At 48.6% G+C, this 23,514-nt stretch overlaps 1 protein-coding gene across 1 annotated transcript in view; it reads right to left on the bottom strand.

The window, feature by feature from the left end:
• The window catches only part of LOC121550468 (retinoic acid receptor alpha-like), a 196,554-nt gene that overhangs the window by 127,589 nt on the left and 45,451 nt on the right, over positions 1–23,514 (bottom strand). The window contains exon 2 of the mRNA XM_045210867.1: positions 2,579–2,669. The gene's annotated coding sequence lies outside the window, so the exon portion shown is untranslated. The remainder of the gene's footprint in view (positions 1–2,578; positions 2,670–23,514) is intronic.

Raw genomic sequence — 23,514 nt, 5'->3', positions numbered from 1 at the left:
GAGAGAGAGAGAGAGAGAGAGAGAGAGAGAGAGAGAGAGAGAGAGAGAGAGGAGAGAAAGGGTTAGAAATAGAAAGATAGAGAGCTAAGATAAGCGAGAGAATAGAGAGAGTAAATTGAAGAGAGAAAGTGGTTTTACCAGACTTTTCGCAAAAATACCCTCGGCTACACATATTACTGCAATGTAAACTCGCGAACTTGTCACGTCTCGACCTCCACCTTCGTAGCATACGAGTTGTTTCGTTGAGCCAACACTGTTACAGTAAAAACTGTAATAGCAGAGCAATTATTTTTTTAACAAATGAAATTGACAGACATTGTCCTTATTTGTTCCATTGAGTTTTTACCTGTAATTGTAGTAACAGCTTGTGACATTCTGAAATTGTCGCCGTAGCTTTAAGTCTCAACAGCGTTGTTTTTGTTGTTGCTGGACTGCACTGAGCCACTGATGTCCAGGCAAGAAGCAACTTCCCAGGGAATTATTAAAGTTTTCAGTCAAAATTTGCTTTTACCTCATAATGACTTTGATGATATTGATCAAATTACGCCTGGTTTGTTCTAAGGTAACTGTAATATGCTAGTGTAAGCTTAAGAGTGTCTATCTAGCTGTGTTTCAGCTAGCTAGCTCAAGTTACCTAGCTATGTAGCCTATTTTATAATATGAATGTCACTGTATGATAACGTTACTGTACTTTATATTCGAATGAGAGAGGTAAATGTTCATTATTGATATGCTAACGTTACTTGATCATGAAGTATGTTGTTAGTTAGCTAGCAGGAGTTGGCTGTGTATTGTCAGCTAACAATGTATATGGACAAGAAAATAAACCCTTTGTCTGCACATGCTTGTGAATTGTTGCATTATTCAAGAGTGTAATATGTTTTAGAAGAAAAGTTACTCCGATTGTTTAACAGTTTGCCAGCCCCAACGAAAGGTAAGGCAAGGATGTAATGTGAATTGAAAAGTAGATCTCTTTCGTCACACCGCTCCTCAGACTCTCGGTAGTGGGAATAGGGCCTAAGTCTAACAGCAGTTGTCAGTGTGAGAGAGCTCTTTTTGAGCTGAGAAACATCAAAAGCTGGGCCAGGGAGGTAGCCGAGATGAGAATGTGTAGTGATAAACAGAGGAAGGGGACCGTCTTTCCTGTTGCACAGGCAGGGAGATGAGGGATAGAGCTGATCTCACCTTCATACACGACAGGGGGTTCTTCCCTAGAGGGGACACTCACTGGACTGGCCAAATATATCTCTTTCAAACACACACAAACGCTTGCGTGCGTGGCACACAAACACACGCTAGCATACACAAAGGACATCCAGCCAACATGACACGAAAGTGGGAAGCATTGAAGTCAACATGGGCCAGCATCCCTGTGGAATGCTTTCCAACACCTTGTAGAATCCTATGCCCCGATGAATTGAGACTGCTCTGAGGGCAAAAGGTGGGAGCAACTCAATATTAGGAAGGTGTTCCTAATGTTTTGTACACTCTGTGTACACCAAGTCCCCCCACTGTGTCTGTGAGGAAGATAGATAGAGAGAGAATGGGTGAGTTGAGATAGCTGTTGTACTGAGTGCTGGCTGTAGCTGTAGAAGCATTGCAGCTCTAGTCAGTTGAGTTGTTCCTGCTGGTGCAAGGTCTGTCAGTGAAATACCGATACATGTGAATGAATATGTGTGGTTGCCTGTGGGTACACTACACTGTAGGTTGAATGGATTTGGAAAAAGACATTGACGTGCCTGTACGATTTTGTCCTTGTGAGTGCAGCGTGACAGTGTATTTTGGTGTGTTCCTGTATCCACGTGTCCGAGTCTGGATTTGTCTGTGTGAGTCCGGGATTGGGAGTGTGTGTGTGTGTGTGTGTGTGTGTGTGTGTGTGTGTGTGTGTGTGTGTGTGTGTGTGTTCCTGGGAGAGTGGAAATTAGAACAGGCTGGAAAACCTCCCCTCTCTACATGCCTGGTGAGATAGATGACTACATAGCCCGCCTGCCAAGTGATAGAGGGACTCCCACTATCTTTCTCCCACTCTCGTCCCCTTTCCCTCTCTTTACCAACTGTCTTTCTCTTGCTTTCCTCTCATTCCCCCTCTCCCTCTTCTCCTCACCCCCCAGTCTCGCTCTGCTTGACTGCTGATACTGAGCCTCTCCTGTGGCCCGGTGCAGTAGATGTTATCAGACTGTGATAATGTAATTCACTCCAGAGACAGACAGGGCAGGGCTTTTCTCCAGCAGAGCAGAGGAGAGGACTTTTCTCTGGAGTGTCTTGTCATTCCAGTTTACACTCCTGGCGTTCCCAGGGAACTAAACATATTTTGGCGTGGCGAAACGACATCCACAGAGGTTATTTGAGGATAAACACACACAAGTACACACGCACACGCTTGCATGCACACACAAGACCTACATAGGAGCTTACTCATGCACTCCTTCCACACACAAAAATACAAAAACATGTTCTATATTCATGAAAACACACACCTGTTCACAATGCGACACCTGACCCTGAGAGCAGACTGATTATTTGGCATAGATTAGAGCATATCGTTGGCGTACAGCCAAGCACCTTGGAAGAGGCTTACCTTGCACCGTGACGAAACCCTGGAGAAACAGCCGTGTCAGGCTGCTATTGGCCTCCAAACCAACGGTCTGCCATGAAAGGGACTTAGGCATCTATAATAAGAAAGAGAGAGAATATGATAGCATTAGTACGCATAGCTCAACTGCTTCTGGGCTCCTTGGTTTCAGTGTCCTATCCCTTGCCGTAATCTCACACGGTCACTTCAGCTTGGTGTCACGGTTTCGGCCGAGACTGCTCCTCCTCCTGGTTCGGGCAGGCTTCGGCGAGCGCCGTCCCCGGAGTACTAGCTGCCACCGCTCTATGTTTCTGCAGTCCATTGCTTTTGTCTGTCTGTACCACCTGTGGCCAATTGTGTGTTGATTGCGTGCCCTATAAGTTCCTTGTTTTGTGTTAGTATTATTGTGTGTTGTTTTTCCCTGTCATGTTGTTCGGAGCTACGTGTTTGCACTCTGTTTGTTTTATGTTTAGTGTTTACGCGTGATTGCGTAATTCTCCCTCGCCTCTTGTTTTTGTCGTGGTCGTGTTATTTGACTTGGATTATTAAAATCTGTTGGACTTAACCTCTGTGTCCTGCACCTGACTCCTCCACCACATCCACATCGGTTCCCTTCTGACAGAACAACACACCTTCATGGAGTCAGCAGGAACAGCGGCGGCACCCGAATCCCTGGAATACCGGATCAATTACCAGGACACCATGATCCGGCAACTCGGGGCCGCCATGGACGAGGTGTCCAACACACTGCGCCGTTTGATGAATCGGGAGGTGCCCACGCCTTCTCACACCATCCCAGCACCAACGGCCAGTCCTCCTCTCTCAGCACCGGAACCCAGTGGCATTCGGCTCTCGCTCCCGAGGGCATATGACGGTTCTGCAGCCGGGTGTCAGGGCTTCCTCCTACAGGTAGAACTTTACCTTGCCACTATACACCCGGCGCCCTCGGGATACGAGAGCGTCTCCGCCCTCATCTCCTGTCTCTCCGGCAAGGCGTTGGAGTGGGCCAACGCCGAATGGAGGGGAATAGACGCCGCAACCATCACCTACGCGGAGTTTTCCCGCCGCTTCAGGACCGTCTTCGATCATCCACCTGAGGGGAAAGCGGCGGGAGAGCGTCTATTCCACCTCCGACAGGGGAAGAGGAGCGCACAGGAGTTCGCACTGGAGTTCCGGACACTAGCAGCGGATGCGGGGTGGAATGAGAGGGCCCTCATCGACCACTACCGGTGTAGCCTACGAGAGGACGTTCGTCGTGAGATGGCCTGCAGGGACACCAACCTGTCGTTCGACCAGCTGGTGGACATCTCCATCCGTCTAGACACCCTGCTGTCTACCCGCGGACGTCCCGAGTGGGGGTCGTCCATTCCACCCTCCAGCACCTCCGAGCCGATTCCTATGGAGCTCGGAGGTGCTGGTGCTAGAGAGAGGAGGAGAGGGAACCCGAGGGAGGCCATCCCCTGCACCACCTGTGGTCGTGGAGGACACACCGCGGCCAGGTGCTGGGGAGGGTCTCCTGGGAGAGGTGACAGCAGGCCACGCACTGGGGGAGTCATTTCAGGTGAGTAGGCGCCCCACTTACCCAGAGCTCTCTGTTGGTCACATGAGTATTCCTGTGAGATTTCCACAGGTGGCACCTCATTCCCAGCATAAGGCGCTAGTAGATTCAGGCGCAGCTGGGAACTTTATTGATCGGGCATTTTGTGCTAGGTTAGGAATTCCCCTTCGGCCGGTAGAAGTTCCATTCCCTGTCCACGCATTAGACAGCCGGCCGTTGGGGTCGGGTCTGATCAGGGATGTCACAGCACCGCTGATGATGACGACGCAGGGGGGTCATGAGGAAATCATTCAGTTCTATCTGATTGACTCTCCTGCGTACCCAGTGGTGTTGGGCCTTCCCTGGTTAAGCACTCATGATCCTACCATAGCGTGGCAACAGAGGGCTCTTATGGAGTGGTCTGCCCAGTGTGTAGGGAGATGTCTAGGTGTTTCCATAGGGGCGACCTCGGTAGAGAGTCCGAACCAAGTGCCCGCACTGCGCATTCCCCCCGAGTATGAGGATTTAGCACTCGTGTTTAGCAAATCGAGGGCAGCACGGCTACCTCCTCATAGACAGGGGGACTGTGCGATAAATCTCCAGACAGGAGCAGCTCTTCCCCGGAGTCATGTGTATCCCCTGTCTCAAGAGGAAACTGCGGCTATGGAGACTTACATAGCCGAGTCCTTGGCACAGGGATACATACGGTCCTCCACTTCTCCGGTCTCCTCGAGTTTCTTCTTTGTGAAGAAGAAGGAAGGGGGATTGCGCCCGTGTATTGATTACCGTAGTCTCAATCAGATCACAGTGAAATACAGTTACCCACTTCCACTGATTGCGACGATGACGGAGTCATTACGCGGAGCGGTTCTTCACAAAGTTGGATCTCAGGAGCGCGTACAATCTGGTGCGCATTAGGGAGGGGGATGAATGGAAAACAGCATTTAGCACCACCTCGGGTCATTACGAGTATCTCGTCATGCCATACGGGTTAATGAATGCTCCTTCAGTCTTCCAATCCTTTGTTGACGAGATTTTCCGGGACATGCATGGGCAGGGTGTAGTGGTGTACATTGACGACATCCTAGTGTATTCTTCTACACGAGCCGAGCATGTAGCCCAGGTGCGCCGAGTGTTGAGACGACTGTTGGAGCATGACTTGTATGTCAAGGCAGAGAAATGCCTGTTCTTCCAGGAGTCCGTCTCCTTTTTGGGTTATCGGTTGTCCGCGTCTGGCGTGGAGATAGAGGTAGACCGGGTATCGGCTGTGCGTAATTGGCAAACTCCAACCACTGTAAAAGAGGTGCAGCAGTTCTTGGGTTTTGCTAATTACTACCGGAGGTTTATTCGGGGTTTTGGACAGGTTGCAGCTCCCATTACGTCCCTGCTAAAGGGGGGTCCGGTGCGTTTGCAGTGGTCGGCTGAGGCGGACAGGGCATTTGTCAAGCTAAAGAACCTGTTCACCTCGGCTCCTGTGCTGGCGCATCCGGATCCCTCTTTACCATTCCAAGTAGAGGTAGACGCGTCCCGAGACCGGTATTGGGGCAGTTCTATCACAACGGTCCGGCACGCCACCTAAACTCCGCCCCTGTGCGTTCTACTCCAAGAAGCTCAGCTCGGCGGGAGAGTAACTATGATGTTGGGGACAGGGAGCTGTTAGCCGTAGTCCAGGCCCTAAAGGTGTGGAGGCATTGGCTTGAGGGGGCTCAACACCCTTTCCTCATTCTGACGGATCACCGTAACCTGGAGTACATCCGGGCAGCTAGGAGATTGAACCCTCGTCAGGCTAGGTGGAACATGTTCCTAACCCGGTTAGTTTTTAAGATCACATACATCCCTGGGTCCCAGAATGGTAAGGCAGATGCCCTGTCCCGGCGGTATGACACAGAGGAGAGGTCCAACGAGCCTACTTCCATACTGCCGGAGTCTTGTTTGGTGGCTCCGGTGGTATGGGAGGTCGATTCAGAAATCGAGCGGGCACTGCGTACCGACCCTACTCCCCCCGAGTGTCCTGTGGGACGGACGTACGTTCCGCTCGAGATTCGTGATCGACTTATTTATTGGGCTCATACATCACCCTCCTCTGGACATCCAGGTATTGGCCGGACATTGCACTGTCTTAGCATGAAATACTGGTGGCCAACGTTAGCCAGGGATGTGAGGGTTTATGTCTCCTCCTGCTCGGTGTGTGCCCAGTGTAAGGCGCCTAGAAATTTGCCCAGGGGTAAGCTACATCCCCTGCCCGTTCCACAACGACCATGGTCCCACCTATCGGTGGATTTCGTAACCGACCTTCCCCCTCCCAGGGGAATACCACCATTTTGGTCGTTGTGGATCGGTTTTCCAAGGCCTGTCGTCTCCTTCCCATGCCGGGTCTCCCTACTGCCCTACAAACCGCTGAGGCCCTATTCACCCATGTTTTCCGGCACTATGGGGTACCCGAGGATATAGTGTCTGACCGAGGTCCCCAGTTCACCTCCAGAGTTTGGGGGCGTTCATGGAACGGTTGGGGGTCTCGGTAAGCCTTACCTCGGGGTACCACCCAGAGAGTAATGGGCAGGTGGAACGTGTCAACCAGGATGTGGGTAGGTTTTGAGGTCCTATTGCCGGGACCGGCCGGAGGAGTGGTCTAGGTTCATCCCCTGGGCAGAGATGGCCCAGAACTCTCTCCGCCACTCCTCCACCAATTTAACACCCTTCCAGTGTGTTTTAGGTTATCAGCCGGTCCTGGCACCATGGCACGAGAGCCAGATCGAGGCCCCTGCGGTGGACGAGTGGATTCGGCGCTCGGAGGAGACGTGGGACGCTGCCCATGTCCATCTGCAGCGTGCCATCCGTCAACAGAAGGCGAGCGCCGACCACCACCGCAGTGAGGGACCGGTGTATGCACCGGGAGATCGAGTCTGGCTCTCGACTCGAAACCTGCCCCTCCGCCTGCCCTGCCGGAAGCTGGGTCGGCGGTTTGTGGGCCCTTCAAAGTCCTGAGAAGATTGAACGAGGTGTGTTACAGGTTACAACTGCCTATAGAGTATAAAAATATTAACCCCTCGTTCCATGTGTCTCTTCTCAGGCCGGTGGTAGCTGGCCCACTCCAAGAGGATGAGATAGGAGAGACCCCTCCGCCCCCTTTGGACATCGAGGGGGCCCCGGCGTACAGGGTCCGGACCATCTTGGACTCCGGCGGATGAGTGGTCTCCAGTATCTCGTGGAGTGGGAGGGGTACGGTCCGGAGGAACGGTGCTGGGTGCCCAGGAGGGACATACTCGATCCATCCCTCCTGACTGAGTTTCACCATGGGCATCCCACGCTCCCGGGTCCGCGTCCTCCTGGCCGTCCCCGAGGCCGGGGTCGGCGCACGGCTGGAGCCGCGCGTCAAGGGGGGGGGGTACTGTCACGGTTTCGGCCGAGACTGCTCCTCCTCCTGGTTCGGGCAGGCTTCGGCGAGCGCCGTCCCCGGAGTACTAGCTGCCACCGCTCTATGTTTCTGCAGTCCATTGCTTTTGTCTGTCTGTACCACCTGTGGCCAATTGTGTGTTGATTGCGTGCCCTATAAGTTCCTTGTTTTGTGTTAGTATTATTGTGTGTTGTTTTTCCCTGTCATGTTGTTCGGAGCTACGTGTATGCACTCTGTTTGTTTTATGTTTAGTGTTTACGCGTGTTTGCGTAATTCTCCCTCGCCTCTTGTTTTTGTCGAGGTCGTGTTATTTGACTTTGGATTATTAAAATCTGTTGGACTTAACCTCTGTGTCCTGCACCTGACTCCTCCACCACATCCACATCGGTTCCCTTCTGACACTTGGGCAGGGATTCTCCCTCTCGGCAGAGAGTCAAAGCCAACCGTGCACTTATCTTATTGGGAATGACTCCACAAGTGTGTCTCTCTCTCCCTTCCTCTAGCCTACTTCTCTCCCTGCCTCCCTCTCTCATCTGTATGCCTGTTTGATATCATAACTACACTGAACACAAATATAAATGCAACAATTTCAACAGTTAACAGTTCATATAAGGAAATCAGTCAATTGAAAAATTAATTAGACCCTAATCTATGGATTTCACGACTGTGGATACAGACATGCATCTGTTGGTCACAGATACCTTTTGACCTCCATTTGCCTTATGGAAGTGCGACACATCTTCTTCGCATAGAGTGTATCTGGCTGTTGATTGTGGCCTGTGGAATGTTGTTTCACTCCTCTTCAATGACCGTGCGAAGTTGCTGGATATTGGCGTGAACTGGAACACGCTTTTGTATACGTTGATCCAGAGCATCCCAAACATGCTCAATGTCTGGTGAGTATGCAGGCCAGGGAAAACTGGGACATTTTCAGCTTCCAGTAATTGTGTACAGATCCTTGTGACATGGGGCCGTGCATTATCATGCTGACACATGAGGTGATGGTGGCGGATGAATGGCACGACAAGGTCCTCAGGATCTCGTCACAGTATCTCTGTGCATTCAAATTGCCATCGATAAAATGCAATTGTGTTCATTGTCCGTAGCTTATGCCTGCCCATACCATAACCCCACCACCACCATGGGGCACTCTGTTCACAACATTGACATCAGCGAACCGCTCACCCACATCTGCCCGGTACAGTTGAAACCGGGATTCAGCCGTGAAGAGCACACTTCACCAGCGTGCCAGTGGCCATCAAAGGTGAGCATTTGCCCACTGAAGTCGGTTACGACGCCAAAATGCAGTCTGGTCAAGACCCTGGTAAGGACGACGAGCACGCTGATGAGCTTCTCTGCTGCTGATGAGCTTCCCTGAGACGGTTTCTGACAGTTGGTGCAGAAATCCTTCGGTTGTGCAAACCCACAATTTCATCAGCTGTCTGGGTGGCTGGTCTCAGACGATCCTGCAGGTGAAGAAGCCGGATGTGGAGGTCCTGGGCTGGTGTGGTTACACGTGGTCTGCGGTTGTGATGCTGGTTGGACGTACTGCCAAATTATCTAAAATGGAGGTTAAATTAACATTAAATTATCTTGCAACAGCTCTGGTGGACATTCCTGCAGTCAGCATGCCAATTGCACGGTCCTTCAAAACTTGAGACATCTGTGGCTTTGTGTTGTGTGACAAAACTGCACATTTTAGAGTGTCCTTTTAATTGTCCCCAGCACAAGGTGCACCTGTGTAATGGTCATGCTGTTTAATCAGCTTCTTGATATGCCACACCTGTCAGGTGGATGGATTATCTTGTCAAATGAGAAATTCTGTAAAAAAATAAAAAATAAACTGTGCACAAGATTTGAGAGAAATAAGCTTTTTGTGCATATGGAACATTTCTGGGATCTTTTATTTCAGCTCATGAAACAGGGGACCAACACTTTACATGTTGTCTTTACATTTTAGTTAAGTGTACTATATGAGGCAGATCGGAGGGTGGCAGATAACTCAAAAAATACAGAAGGGCAAAGTGAAGAGAGTGTGGAGAGAGAGAGTGTTGAATCTCCCTCCCTTCTCACACTAATGTACATTGTGTCTGAGAGGAGTGTGAGAGGAATGGGGGAACTGGAGGGAGCAGGGAGATGGTGTGTGTCTGTGTCCCCGAGTGCAAATGATGCGGTCCTCCAATTCCCTTGCTAGCTGCAGGCCCTTTCATCATAACCGGTGTGTTACTGTTTGTAATTGTGTGTAAGCAGTATGTGTGTCTATCATATACGTGAGTGTACTCTTTTCCTTGACCGTAATTGATTCCACACTGTGTGTGGTTTTCTCCCGTGCTCCCAGGGTGGTAGTAATGGCGTAGGATAATTTTCTCTGTAAAGTAAATGCTATGAAAGATTTAGTGTTGATCCCCGACACTAATTAACAAACTACTCAGTCAGGCTGAGATATCAAACCCCCTCTTCTCTCAGACAATTAAACTACTCTCCCAGACGACTAGCTACACTCTGACACGTTAACACAAACTTCTTTCGGTCGACTGGGTGTTGTCATAGTGCAATAGTGGGAGTGTCACCTCATGTGGTAATAAGGCTGGAGGTGGACGAGTGCAATTGGAATTGAGCAAATGTGATTGTGAGACAGAAAGGGAAATATAGATGTGTTTGCGTGCATAAACCTGAGATGGTGTGTGTCTATTTGGTGTTACAAACGTCACCGAAACTCTCTGTGTGTGTGTGTGTGTGTGTGTGTGTGTGTGTGTGTGTGTGTTTGGCCCTTTCTGGAAATGACAGTATATGAATGTAAAGCGTGTGTATTGTGTGTGTGTGCACCATAGACTTAAATAGACGACTCATCTATGTATCTGTCCCATTATGGCGTCTCTGAGAGCACGGGCAGCACCATTGAGGTCATCTCCATTTTGAGGTAGTCAATTTTCTTCTTCTACTACTTCTATGAGTTGGTAAACAAACTGAAAGGGTGCATACTGCCACCCGGAGTGTGTTGTTTGAACAGGTATAAAGCCAAGGTTGGAGATTTACTGCCTCCTGCAGTTATGGAATGTTTGCTCGCGAGTATAATTCATTGGCTGATCCCTCCTGATGACCCGGATGGCATCATGTGATCCTTCCTTAGCCCAAAGGAAGTCACACCCAGCTGACTACTTCAAAATGGTGGATGCCCTCAATGGTAATGTCCATGCAAAAACAGGTTATTTCCAAGTAGTGATCTCTATCAATCTCTATGAGACACACACACTATACTCCCAGAAGCCTCCAGTGGTTTGCAAATGTGTCCTGCTCTAAGTATGCACGCGCACACACACACACACACACACCAGCAGAGGTGTTCTGAGCCTCTGATGGCATGAGAACACTGGAGTACAGGAGAGGATCAGCTTCAACCCCCCCCCCCCCCCACACACACACACAGTGTTACAGAGTAAGTGTTAGTGTCAAGATATATACACTCATATACTGTGTAAATCCCGAAATAATCCTCTACCAGATAAGTAAACACACACACACACACTCAGTAAGGACACATATGCAGTAAATACAAATAACATACCCACACACATATCATAACCCCCACACACATAATCATAGCCTATAGAAGTACTTGAATGCATTCATTTCTGTTGTTGAATGTACCAGTAAGTGAAGAGCCTCTTACATGACTAGCATAGAATACACACAATACAGAGCCATATAGTCTACATACACTAAGAAACACATAGACATTGCATCATGAGCAGGCCTAGGAGCTGTGACTCAATGAATGTGTACATAACATGTACAGAAAGAGAAATGGGTCTAGTGGGTCTCATCAGTTACACACTCGCCCTTTCTTTCCCCTCTCCAGCGCCAACATAGAGAGGTGAAAAGAGAGAAAGTAATTTCTCTGTCAGCTCACTAACCACCCACCACCATCACCACCCTTCCTCCATAGCATCCCTGCCCCCCCATCCATCCATCCATTCCCCCCTTTCCCCTGTCCATCCATCCCCCTTTCCAATCCTCCAAACAAGCACACGGTGGTCAGGGCAATTACTGCGAGTCACTCTGTCATGTGGGCAATGACAGCAGCCGACGGCCCCGTCCACGACTAATGATGCCGCTAGTCGAGGTCACAGTCCAGCCCTCCGGACAATGGCTAACAAACAGTATGCTACGCTACTGCCAGCCCACAGGCTTACATTTGAGTCAATTAGCAGATGTTTTTATCCAGAGCGACATACAGGAGCAATTAAGGTCGAAAGATCTTTCACCTAGTCGGCTCGGGGATTTAAACCCTTCTGTTACTGTCCCAACACTCTTAACCGCTAGGCTACCTGCCGCCCTAGAGCTACGTGGCTAAAAAGTCACAAATACACAGAGATTAAATCCAAATATCATTGCCGATATCTGAGTACTCCTCTTTCTTTTTCGGAGATAGTCATCTTGTGAAGTGTCCTGGGACAACAAACTGAGGGATAGCCTATAGTCTGGTATCAGCCCCTCTTATCTTTTCATTTCTCCTCAGCCAGACAATTGGCAAGAACGTGAGTTAGCCTCTTGAAAGAAACACAGTGTTGGCCAGACCAGCTATTTAGCCTTGTTAGCCTCCACTACAACATACAACCGCTAAGCCTACAGACATAATGGTGCCCAATGTTTTGTCATAGACCAGGTAAGCCTATAAACATGTTTGCAACCACGCCAAATACATTTACTGAGACTTTAGCCTTTCCATAGCCTTGCTAATGCTTTAGCCGCTTTACTAAGAAGATATCTTGAAAAGCTGCATCTTTACAGAGCATAACAATAGTTCACTCAACAGGCATCATTTGGAAATTCCAAGAGCGATAAACTCTCACTTTATAACCATACTCACCTCCAAGATTCAGAAACGCCACTTGTCTACTGCTGCTAATGGCTAAATTTAGCATTACAGCTAATTTCGCTAAATGACAGACATTAAAACACATGACCTGTGTCGTGAACTTATTTTTGTTGTGAAATTCAGTAAAATTGGGTTTGATTAAAGTGTCTGATTGGTGTCTAAGTGTTAAGTGTTTCTCGCTTTGGCTGCTTTGACTGTTTGAAACGATGGAGGCTTTGAAGTCAGCCACACAGTGGAGCACATGATGACACATCAAAGGAAGAGGAGGAAAGGAAGACATGAGACAAGTCCTGATTGTATTCTGTTAAAAGGGAAAAAGCAGTCTGTTGTCTGCTCATTTAGTTAACAGAGAAGCCATTCCTCGATTCCGCATGAGCCAGTGGATATCTGCAAGGTGTCACCCTTTGGGAGAAGAGATTCTTTATACACTACATGACCAAAGGTATGTGGATACCTGCTCATCGAACATCTCATTCCAAAAACATGGGCATTAATATGGAGTTGGTCCCCACTTTGCTGCTATAACAGCCTCCTCTCTTCTGGGAAGGCTTTCCACTAGATGTTGGAACATTGCTGTGGGGACTTGCTTTCATTCAGCCACAAGAGCATTTGTGAGTTTGGGCACTGATGTTGGGCAATTAGGCCTGGCTCGCAGTCGGCGTTCCAATTAATCCCAAAGGTGTTTGATGGGGTTGAAGACAGGGCTCTGTGCAGGCCAGTCAAGTTCTTCCACACTAATCTCAACAAACATTTTCTGTATGGACCTCGCTTTGTGCACGGGGGCATTGTCATGCAGAAACAGGAAAGGGCCTTCCCCAAACTTTTGCCACAAGGTTGGAAGCACAGAATCATCTAGAATGTCATTGTATGCTGTAGCATTAAGATTCCCCTTCACTGGAACTAAGGAGCCTAGCCCGAACCATGAAAAACAGCCCCAGACAATTATTCTTCCTCCACCAAACTTTACAGTTGGCACTGTGCATTCGGACTGCCAGATGATGAAGCGGGATTCATCACTCCAGAGAACACGTTTCCACCGCTCCAGAGTGAAATGGCGGCGAGCTTTACACCACTCCAGCTGACGCTTGCCATTGCACATGGTGATCTTAGGCTTGTGTGTGGCTGCTCGGCCATGGAAACCCATTTCATGAAGCTCCAGGCGAACAGTTCTTGTGCTGATGTTGCTTCCAGAGGCAGTTTGGAACTCGGTAGTGAGTGTTGCAACCAAGGACAGGTGATTTTTATGTGCTACGCGCTTCAGTACTCGGTGGTCCCATTCTGTGAGCTTGTGTGGCCTACCATTTCGCGGCTGAGCCGTTGTTGCTCCAAGACGTTTCAACTTCACAATAACAGCACTTACAGTTGACCTTGGCAGCTTGACAAACTGACTTGTTGGAAAGGTGGCATCCTATGACAGTGCCACATTGAAAGTCACTGAGCTCTTCAGTAAGGCCATTTTACTGCCAATGTTTGTCTATGGAGATTGCATGGCTGTGTGCTCGATTTTATACACCTGTCAGCAACGGGTGTGGCTGAAATAGCCAAATTCACTAATTTTTTGTATATATAGTGTATCAATGGAGCTTCATGGGTGACAAGTACATTTGAACATCTTAGAATAGAAATGTGAACACCTTAGAATAGAAATGTCACACTCTTAACTATTTGTCACCAGTCTTGAAAGCTAGAGGCCAGGTGGGCAAGGCTACCTTTGGTTCCCAGCCATAAAACCTGAACAACTCAACACATTTGTACAAATTGAACCACTTGGAGATTTCTGTATTTGTCTAATTCTGATTAAGAGAAAAAAAAAGGAGAAATATCTACCGTCAGTGTTGCCTCAACGCCTATATGCCAAAAAAAAAGGAGAAAGACCCTGTTTGCTTTCAGATTGTCCTGGATGTCTCATCTCCCAGTTATCGGTGCATTCACCACAGGCTGGGTGAAGGGTTATCAGTCTGCTGGTGTTTCTACAAAACACACACACACACACACACACACAACTACGCAAACACATGCACACGCAGACACAGTTCAGGGTTATCAACCCTCAACCGCAGTGGTGATACAGCTAGCCTGATTTGCTAAATGGGCAAACTAACACACCCTTCCCCCTCTATACATCTTTCTAGTCTTCTCGCTCCATTTTTTCCTCTCCATCTGTTTATCTGAATCCTCCGTCTTTTTTCCCACTAGGCCAACTCCTCTTCTCCTTTCGTATTCCCACTTTTCCAAGCCCTGTCCTATATATCTCTACTTATATCTTCTCTCTCTTCTCTCTCTCCTCCCCTCACTCCTTCATGTTGTAAATTATGATCTCGTTGAGTCAGATAATGAGTATGCTATACCTCCGTGCCACTGGCCATCGATTCAATGACTTCTAACTCCCCTCCCGGCTATCTCCCTAAAGCAGATTGATGAAGGAGAAGATAAATGATGCTGAATATCATCTAGATTGAAGACACCCCTCACCACAAACACAGTCCCCATCGAGACGGCTCAGAATCCCAAATGATGTCACGGGGCAAGAGAAACAAGAGAAACATTCGATTAGATCGTTAGCTTGATGAGTTAATTGTTCTCCTATCAGCAGGTTAAATCTACACATGGTCGCCGATGGATGATCAAATCAAAATGTATTTGCCACATGCGCCGAATACAACAGGTGTAGACATTACAGTGAAATGCTTACTTACAACCCTTATCCAACAATGCATTTTTTTTAAATATTTTTTAAGTGTTAAGTAAAAACAATAAAAGCAAATAACTAAAGAGCAGCAGTAATATAAAATAACAGTTGGGAGGCTATATACAGGGGGGTACCGGTGCAGAGTCTTGGCGCTCCGGTACCGCTTGCCGTGCGGTAGCAGAGAGAACAGTCTATGACTAGGGTGGCTGGAGTCTTTGACAATTTTGAGGGCCTTCCTCTGACACCGCCTGGTATAGAGGTCCTGGATGGCAGGAAGCTTGGCCCCAGTGATGTACTGGGCCGTACGCACTACCCTCTGTAGTGCCTTGCGGTCGGAGGCCGAGCAGTTGCCATACCAGGCGGTGGTACAACCAGTCATGATGCTCTCAATGGTGCAGCTGTATAACTTTTTGAGGATCTGAGGACCCATGCCAAATCTTTTCAGTCTCCTGAGGAGGAAAAGGCTTTGTCGTGCCCTCTTCATGACTGCCTTGGTGTGTTTGGACCATGATAGTTTGTTGGTGATGTGGACACCAAGGAACTTGAAGCGCTCAACCTGTTCCACTACAGCCCTGTTGATGAGAATGGGGGCGTGCGCAGTCCTCTTTTTTTTCCTGTAGTCCACAATCATCTCCTTTTGTCTTGATCACGTTGAGGGAGAGGTTGTTATCCTGGCACCACACGGCCAGGTCTCGGACCTCCTCCCTATAGGCTGTCTCATCGTTGTCGGTGATCAGGCCTACCACTCGTGTCGTCGGCAAACTTGATGGTGTTGGAGTCGTGCCTGGCCATGCAGTCATGGGTGAACAGGGAGTACAGGAGGGGACTGAGCACGCACCCCTGAGGGGCCCCCGTGTTGAAGATCAGCATGGCAGATGTGTTGTTACCTACCCTTACCACCTGGGGGCGGCCCGTCAGGAAGTCCAGGATCCAGTTGCAGAGGGGTGTTTAGTCCCAGGATCCTTAGCTTAGTGATGAGCTTTGAGGGCACTATGGTGTTGAATGCTGAGCTGTAGTCAATGAACAGCATTCTCACGTAGGTGTTCCTCTTGTCCAGGTGGGAAAGGGCAGTGTCCTTGGGCATAGGGACTATGGTGGTCTGCTTGAAACATGTTGGTATTACAGACTCAGTCAGGGACATGTTGAAAATGTCAGTGAAGACACTTGCCAGTTGGTCAGCACATGCTCGGAGTACACGTCCTGGTAATCCGTCTGGCCCTGCGGCCTTGTGAATGCTGACCTGCTTAAAAGTATTACTCACGTCGGCTACGGAGAGCGTGATCAAATAGTCATCCGGAACAGCTGGTGCTCTCATGCATGCTTCAGTGTTGCTTGCCTCAAAGCGAGCATAAGTGATTTAGCTCATCTGGTAGGCTTGTGTCACTGGGCAGCTCGCGGCTGTGCTTCCTTTTGTAGTCTGTAATAGTTTTCAAGCCCTGCCATATCCGACGAGTGTCAGAGCCGGTGTAGTACGATTCAGTCTTAGTCCGGTATTGACTCTTTGCCTGTTTGATGGTTCGTCGGAGGGCATAGCGGGATTTCTTATAAGCGTCCGGGTTAGAGTCCCGCTCCTTGAAAGCGGCAGCTCTATCCTTTAGCTCAGTGCGGATGTTGCCTGTAATCTATGGCTTCTGGTTGGGGTATGTTCTTACGGTCACTGTGGGGACGACGTCATCGATGCACTTATTGATGAAGCCAGTGACTGATGTGGTGTACTCCTCAATGCTATCTGAAGAATCCCGGAACATATTCCAGTCTGTGCTAGCAAAACAGTCCAATAGCTTAGCATCTGCATCATCTGACCACTTTTTTATTAACCGAGTCACTGGTGCTTCCTGCTTTAGTTTTTGCTTAAAAGCAGGAATCAGGAGGATAGAGTTATGGTCAGTTTGCCAAATAGAGGGTGAGGGAGAGCTTTGTATGCGTCTCTGTGTGTGGAGTAAAGGTGGTCTAGAGTTTTTTTTTCCTCTGGTTGCACATTTAACATGCTGGTAGAAATTAGGTAGAACGGATTTAAGTTTCCCTGCATTAAAGTCCCCAGCCACTAGGAGCGCTGCCTCTGGATGAGCGTTTTCCTGTTTACTGATGGCCTTATACAGCTCATTGAGTGCAATCTTAGTGCCAGCATCGGTTTGTGGTGGTAGATCGACAGCTACGAAAAATATCGATGAAAAGTCTCTTGGTAAATAGTGTGGTCTACAGTTTATCATGAGATACTCTACCTCAGGCGAGCAAAACCTTGAGACTTCCTTAGTATTAGATTTTGTGCATCAACTGTTTACAAATATACACAGACCACCATCCCTTGTCTTACCGGAGTCAGCCGTTCTATCCTGCCGAGGTAGCGTATATCCCGTCAGCTGTATGTTGTCCATGTCGTCGTTCAGCCACGACTCGGTGAAGCATAAGATATTACCGTTTTTAATGTCCCGTTGGTAGGATAACCGTAATCTTAGGTCATCCAATTTGTTCTCAAATGATTGAACATTGGCTAAAAGGATTGATGGTCGGATCCTTACAAGGCACCCCGTCCTATGTCCACGATATCTCCGTCTCTTTCTCATGCGAATGACGTGGATTTGGGCCTTGTCAGGTGTCTGTAGGATATCCTTCACGTCCGGCTCGTTGAAGAAATGGCTGGGACCTGTCCTGTTAAACCACAATACAGCACATGCCTCCAAGGCTGTGGAACATCCCCAAATTAGCCCTTAAAATGTGCATCAAAGGCAACCATGGAACATGGCGCCCCTCTGGACACTGTCTGGACACACTGTTCTCTTTTATAAAATCCCTCCTCTGTAATGTCATAAAGTCATGAGCCCAAAATGGCTGGCCAGTTAGCGCTGAAACCCACTGTGTCGCCTGCTGACAGTGCACCACGCAACAGAGACCAGACGTCACCCAGACCCATGGTGGTACCACTCAGAGCAGGCCTCTCATTGACTAGCTACACGGCTATTCCCAGCAGTCCTGTGGGCTACCCATGGAGTCTCTCTCTCTCTCTCCTCAGCAGAAGAACAGATTGCGAAGGACAGGCTTGTATCAGCAGATCACCTAAGGCCCGTCAGAGTCCCCATCAGGCCACCGTCACCACCCCCATCACCCATACCCGTCACCCCCCATGTGACCTTCACTGAGGCGCAGAAGGGCAACAGGGGCAAATGTTGTAGGCTATGTTCCACTTACAGCCAAGAGGACGGTGACAACATAAGCACCATTCGCTGACAAAGACAGCAACAGCAATATACCAGTCATCGCTTTCAAAGCCTTTTAAAACGTTTCCCCATAAGAGCGCTACTTGATGTTTCAAAGTAATGGCGTTTTGAAGAATCTACGCAAATTTCTCCCTAACAACATGCTTACTCATCCTCTCGAATGTAACGATACCTGGAAGAACATGCTGTTTGTTTATACACAAACACACACGACCATTATGCAAGCCCCTTACATCAGTTCACCACATCTCTACGCAGCTTTGAGGCAATGCAGACATTTGTTATGGAGAGGAAGGAGGGTTATACAGTACGTGACTGACCTGGATGGCATTTGAAGCCTGAGCGGTGCGGTAACATTGGGATATGATGTGGGATTGGATGGGGAGCAGCTTGTATAATGGGCTCATAACGGTGATGCATGGGAAGAAAGCAGAGGGTAACATTTAAAGCTCTAAATGCCAACCTCGGTTATGAGGAATGTCGGGGGTGCATCACTCACTCTGAGGCATCATCTGCTGAGAGAGCGAGAGACGAGGGAATGGGGGCGGTTAATGATATCATCCAAGTATCAAGAGGGAATAAAATGAAGGAGACAGTGAAAGGAAAGAAATACACTTGGAAACTTTGAGGCCTGTAGTAGGAGGGCTTGAACAGTGGCAGTATATTGTTGTGGGGGGGGTGTAGAAGGAGTGTACTGGGGGGGTAGAGGGTTGAAGGTTGTCCCTGTGGTCAGTTGACCCTGCCTGGCCTGGGGAAGACTAATGGTTGCAGCAGGAGGGCCGTCCAGCCGGTCAGGCCGCTCACTGACATTCATGAAAAAAGGCCCTAATGAGCATTGACCCCCAGGGTTCAGGAGTGACCAAGCCCGAGGGGGGGGGGGCTGACAGTGGGCCGTTCCGCCTAGCCTACTCCCTCTGTAACCCCAGCCTATCCAAACAGCTCTCCCAGAACTCCAACCCCCCCTGTGACACAAGATGGAAGAGCTCACCCCAGGAACATTCCTGTCTTATCGGTCAGGACTCCATGGGGGTCCCACAGTAGAATGGAGGAGGGAGAGAAGGGGTCTAGAGGGGGGGGGTCCCACAGTAGAAGAAGGGGTGGGGGAGAAGGGGTCTAGAGAAGGGGAGAGGGGGTAAAGGAGGGTAGTATGGAGGATTCCAAAGTATAGTCCCCCGTGTAGCTCAGTTGGTAGAGCACGGCGCTTGCAACGCCAGGGTTGTGGGTTCGATTCCCACGGGGGGCCAGTATGAAAAATGTATGCAGTCACTAACTGTAAGTTGCTCTGGATAAGAGCGTCTGCTAAATGACTAAAATGTAAAATTTAGTCCCAAATTAAAATGGGGGGGGAAGCGGGGTCTAGGGAGAGAAGGGGGGAAGAGGAGAGGGAGTGGGGTGAAGACTAATGTATATTTTGGGGTTAAGTGTGAAATCTCCCAACTTAATTTGAGTGGTCGGGTGAATAATTATGCTATCGGAGTCCGGAAAACAGTGCATTGGCAGGGCAATTCAAGCAAAGCCAATTAAAGCAAAGCTCATTGCTACAGTACTGTTTTTAATTGGTTAATGTTGCATAGGCTTGCGTTTTTAAAATCATGTTAAAAGAAATCTGAGCGGTAGAGCTCGGCTTGCATGTTGACGCAGAAAGTGATCTTGACTCAGAAAAGGTTGGTGACCACCGGTATAACGTCTATATTTGTATGTGACTGTGTGTGTATGTGACTGTGGGTGTGTGTGTGTGTGTGTGTATGTGACTGTGTGTGACTGTATGTGTGTGTGTGTGTGTACACAGTGTCAACATGAGACAAGCGCTGACAAAGGCTGTCATGCTCTGTATGGCATCTAGGGAAAGTAGGACAAGGGTGAAGCAGGCGGCTGTACTCAGTATAACTAGTACATCACCGTAGAGACAGACAAACAAGACAGACGGACATAGTGGAAAGGCCAGGGTGCACCCGCAGTGACTGGGATAGCTACTGACACCAGACCTAAAAAGATAAGTGTAACCCTCGAGAGCGGGTGGCAGGGGAGGGATAGAGAGATGCTTTGAGAGAGGGAATGGAGAAAGGAGTGAGTGAAGGGGAGGGAGGGAGGGAGGGGTTGGAAGGGTGGTGCTCGAGGGACAGACTGGGTAACATCACATAATTGGGGATGAGGAGGAGCTCAGAGGAGAGGAGTAGGTATAGATAGAAAGATGAGAGATGCATAACGGGTACAGCGGGCCTCTAGAGGGAGACCCAGGCACTGAGGACACGTCGTCCTTGGGAACACCACAATTGATGGGATTCGAGTGATAAAAACCACACACACCCGCTCCCTCCATCTCAATGTTTTCACTCATGTCTCCCTCCTTCTCCCAATATATCTATTCCTCTCCATCCCCCCTAGCTCTCTTCATAGTCGTAGTGTCAAGACTCTATAGACTCTAGATTAGATAAAGGGAGAGGAGAGTACTTGTAATCAGTGTCACATCATGGATTGGCGTGTTGAATAGGTGTGTGCATTTGTGTATGATGGCCAATGTTCTTGTCATGGTTGCCTTTTAGCTGGTGTGTGTGTGTGTGCAAATTAGTATACGTTTGTGTGTACATGTGCACCAGAATGCATGTATGTGTGTGGATGTGTGTCCACGAGCGTGTGTGTGTGCGTGCACCTGTGTGTTCCACTCTGTCTCCCTGCCTACAGCCCGTTGACTGATGTGGGAGACTAGGCCTTCCTCTAAGGCTGCTTTAATATGACTACTGAGAAAGTACAGATACCTAATAAAGCCAGTCTTATTCACATGCCTTTTCTTCTCCTTCAGAACGTTTCCACCGCCAGTCTCCCCTATGGGCTTGTTCAGACCATCCTGGAGCTCATCCCATGTTTGGGGTTCGGAACACTGTGGCATTTGGGTCTCCCCTATGGGCTTGTTCAGACCATCCTGGAGCTCATCCCATGTTTGGGGTATGGAACACTGTGGCATTTGGGTCTCCCCTATGGGCTTGTTCAGACCATCCTGGAGCTCATCCCATGTTTGGGGTACGGAACACTGTGGCATTTGGGTCTCCCCTATGGGCTTGTTCAGAACATCCTGGAGCTCATCCCATGTTTGGGGTATGGAACACTGTGGCATTTGGGTCTCCCCTATGGGCTTGTTCAGACCATCCTGGAGCTCATCCCATGTTTGGGGTATGGAACACTGTGGCATTTGGGTCTCCCCTATGGGCTTGTTCAGACCATCCTGGAGCTCATCCCATGTTTGGGGTACGGAACACTGTGGCATTTGGGTCTCCCCAATGGGCTTGTTCAGAACATCCTGGAGCTCATCCCATGTTTGGGGTATGGAACACTGTGGCATTTGGGTCTCCCCTATGGGCTTGTTCAGAACATCCTGGAGCTCATCCCATGCTTGGGGTACGGAACACTGTGGCATTTGGAAACAGGTGGGTGCAACATGGTGAGCTGACATCTGGTTTCCCTTATGTATTTGAGTCGTGTCAGTGTCACGGAATCTTCCCTGTAGTAGATTTAACAGTTAGACCAATCCTAGATGTTTAAGAGTGAGAAAAGGTCAGGAGAAATCTGCAAAGAATCCCACTTGATGCCCAGAAATGAAGTATTACATCTGACTGAAGTAAGCATTGGGTATAACAACCATTTTCCTTCATGCAAGTGCAAATTCCATTCAAAAAGGCATCTGCAGTATGACGTGAGGAAATGAACACCGCAAGTGGCCTATCCATGATTAAGTGGTCATATAATTGAAAGGTCTTTGAATGACAAAACCCATGATCAGCCAGTATAAAGCTATGCCCATCCAGGCATTTTAACACCTCGCTAAATCAGTCTAATCCTTCAAATTAAAAACTCTGCTTTCCATTGTTTAGGTTTGTTTTTCCCAAACGGTGGGCCGGAGCCAAATCCTGCTGGGTCATGGGTTAAGACTGGAGAGTTGTGACTAGAAACATGCCTCTTGTTTCTGTGGTGGTGGGTCACAAGACACATGCGGCTTGAAGTGTGTCTGTGTGTATATGTGTGGGCTTCAAAATGTGTGCTTGTGTGCGTGTCTGTGTGTGTTTCCATACCTACTCCATCACCTCCAGGACATCTATGTGGGTGGTGCTTTACTAAGGAATGGAACGGGGGAATCCTATCCCCACTACCTTCCATTGTCCCCATCCCTCCTTTCCTTTCCCCCTCTGCTCCGCTCTGCTGAGCTGGGTGGTAGATGAGGAACATGTGTTTGTATTTATCTGGCACTGACTGGAGCCTTTGTCTGGGCCGTCCATTAATCAACAGGCTGAGAAGGAGAACAGACAAAAGCAGGGGAGACAGTTGGAAAGAGGGAGGTGTGTGTGGGGGGAGGGAGGTATGTGTGGGGTGAGGGAGGTGTGTGTGGGTGGAGGTAGTAGGTGTGTCCGTGCGTTCGCGGCACGTGCACGTAAAGAAGTTAACTGGAGTACAGGTCAGCCAGGATATTATTTTTTACAGATATCTTGAAGCTTGCACGAGTCAATCAACTAAAATGGTTACAGCGGTTGACATTTCAAAGTGTCAGTTGTGAGGCAAAGCATTTTGAGTGGAGTCAAGTGTGGACAGATGGACAATTCAGTCTGCTTTGCTCGTCTGACTACTACTCTTCTCTCTCTCTGTCTCCATCTGTTGTGTGTGAAGGTGATCTAACACAGTATCACTCAGCAAATACACAGTACCCCTCACCTCAGCACCTATTTGACCCAAACGCAATGACACTATTTGTCAGCAGATACTTGAGACACATAGCTAGCCCTTACAGCTAATATACTACCATGCAGCTATATAATACCTCTCTACGAATGATACATGGCTCCTCTCAAAAATATACTAGAAAACTGAAATATGAAAATACAACCAAATTAATTTTATTTCTCCTTCTACATGTATATCTGTGAAAATATAAAATATTTTTGTACAGAAAGTCAAAGTGGGTAGACAGTAAGTAGCTCACAGAAACACGCACACGCACAACCGAGTAAGCTCCCATGGATGACCCTGTTAGTAGTGCTAAATCCAGCCAGGTTCATCTCTTTAATGGTGTCCCATTGATCCACTATGCACTTCACTCATCGATCCCCTACTCTCAAACAGTCCCTGGAGACTGGCTAACTCCTGAGTTAGGGCAGGTGTCTCTGCTTACACTGACAGTAATTTACATTGGTGTGTCTATGGGTATTTGGTGTTTGAATAGGTGTGCCAAGTGCCATTTTGTG

The sequence above is a fragment of the Coregonus clupeaformis genome, chromosome 35 (genome assembly GCF_020615455.1).
Source record: "Coregonus clupeaformis isolate EN_2021a chromosome 35, ASM2061545v1, whole genome shotgun sequence".
Classification (NCBI taxonomy): Eukaryota; Metazoa; Chordata; class Actinopteri; order Salmoniformes; family Salmonidae; genus Coregonus; species Coregonus clupeaformis.
This window is presented reverse-complemented; position numbering and strand designations above follow the sequence as displayed.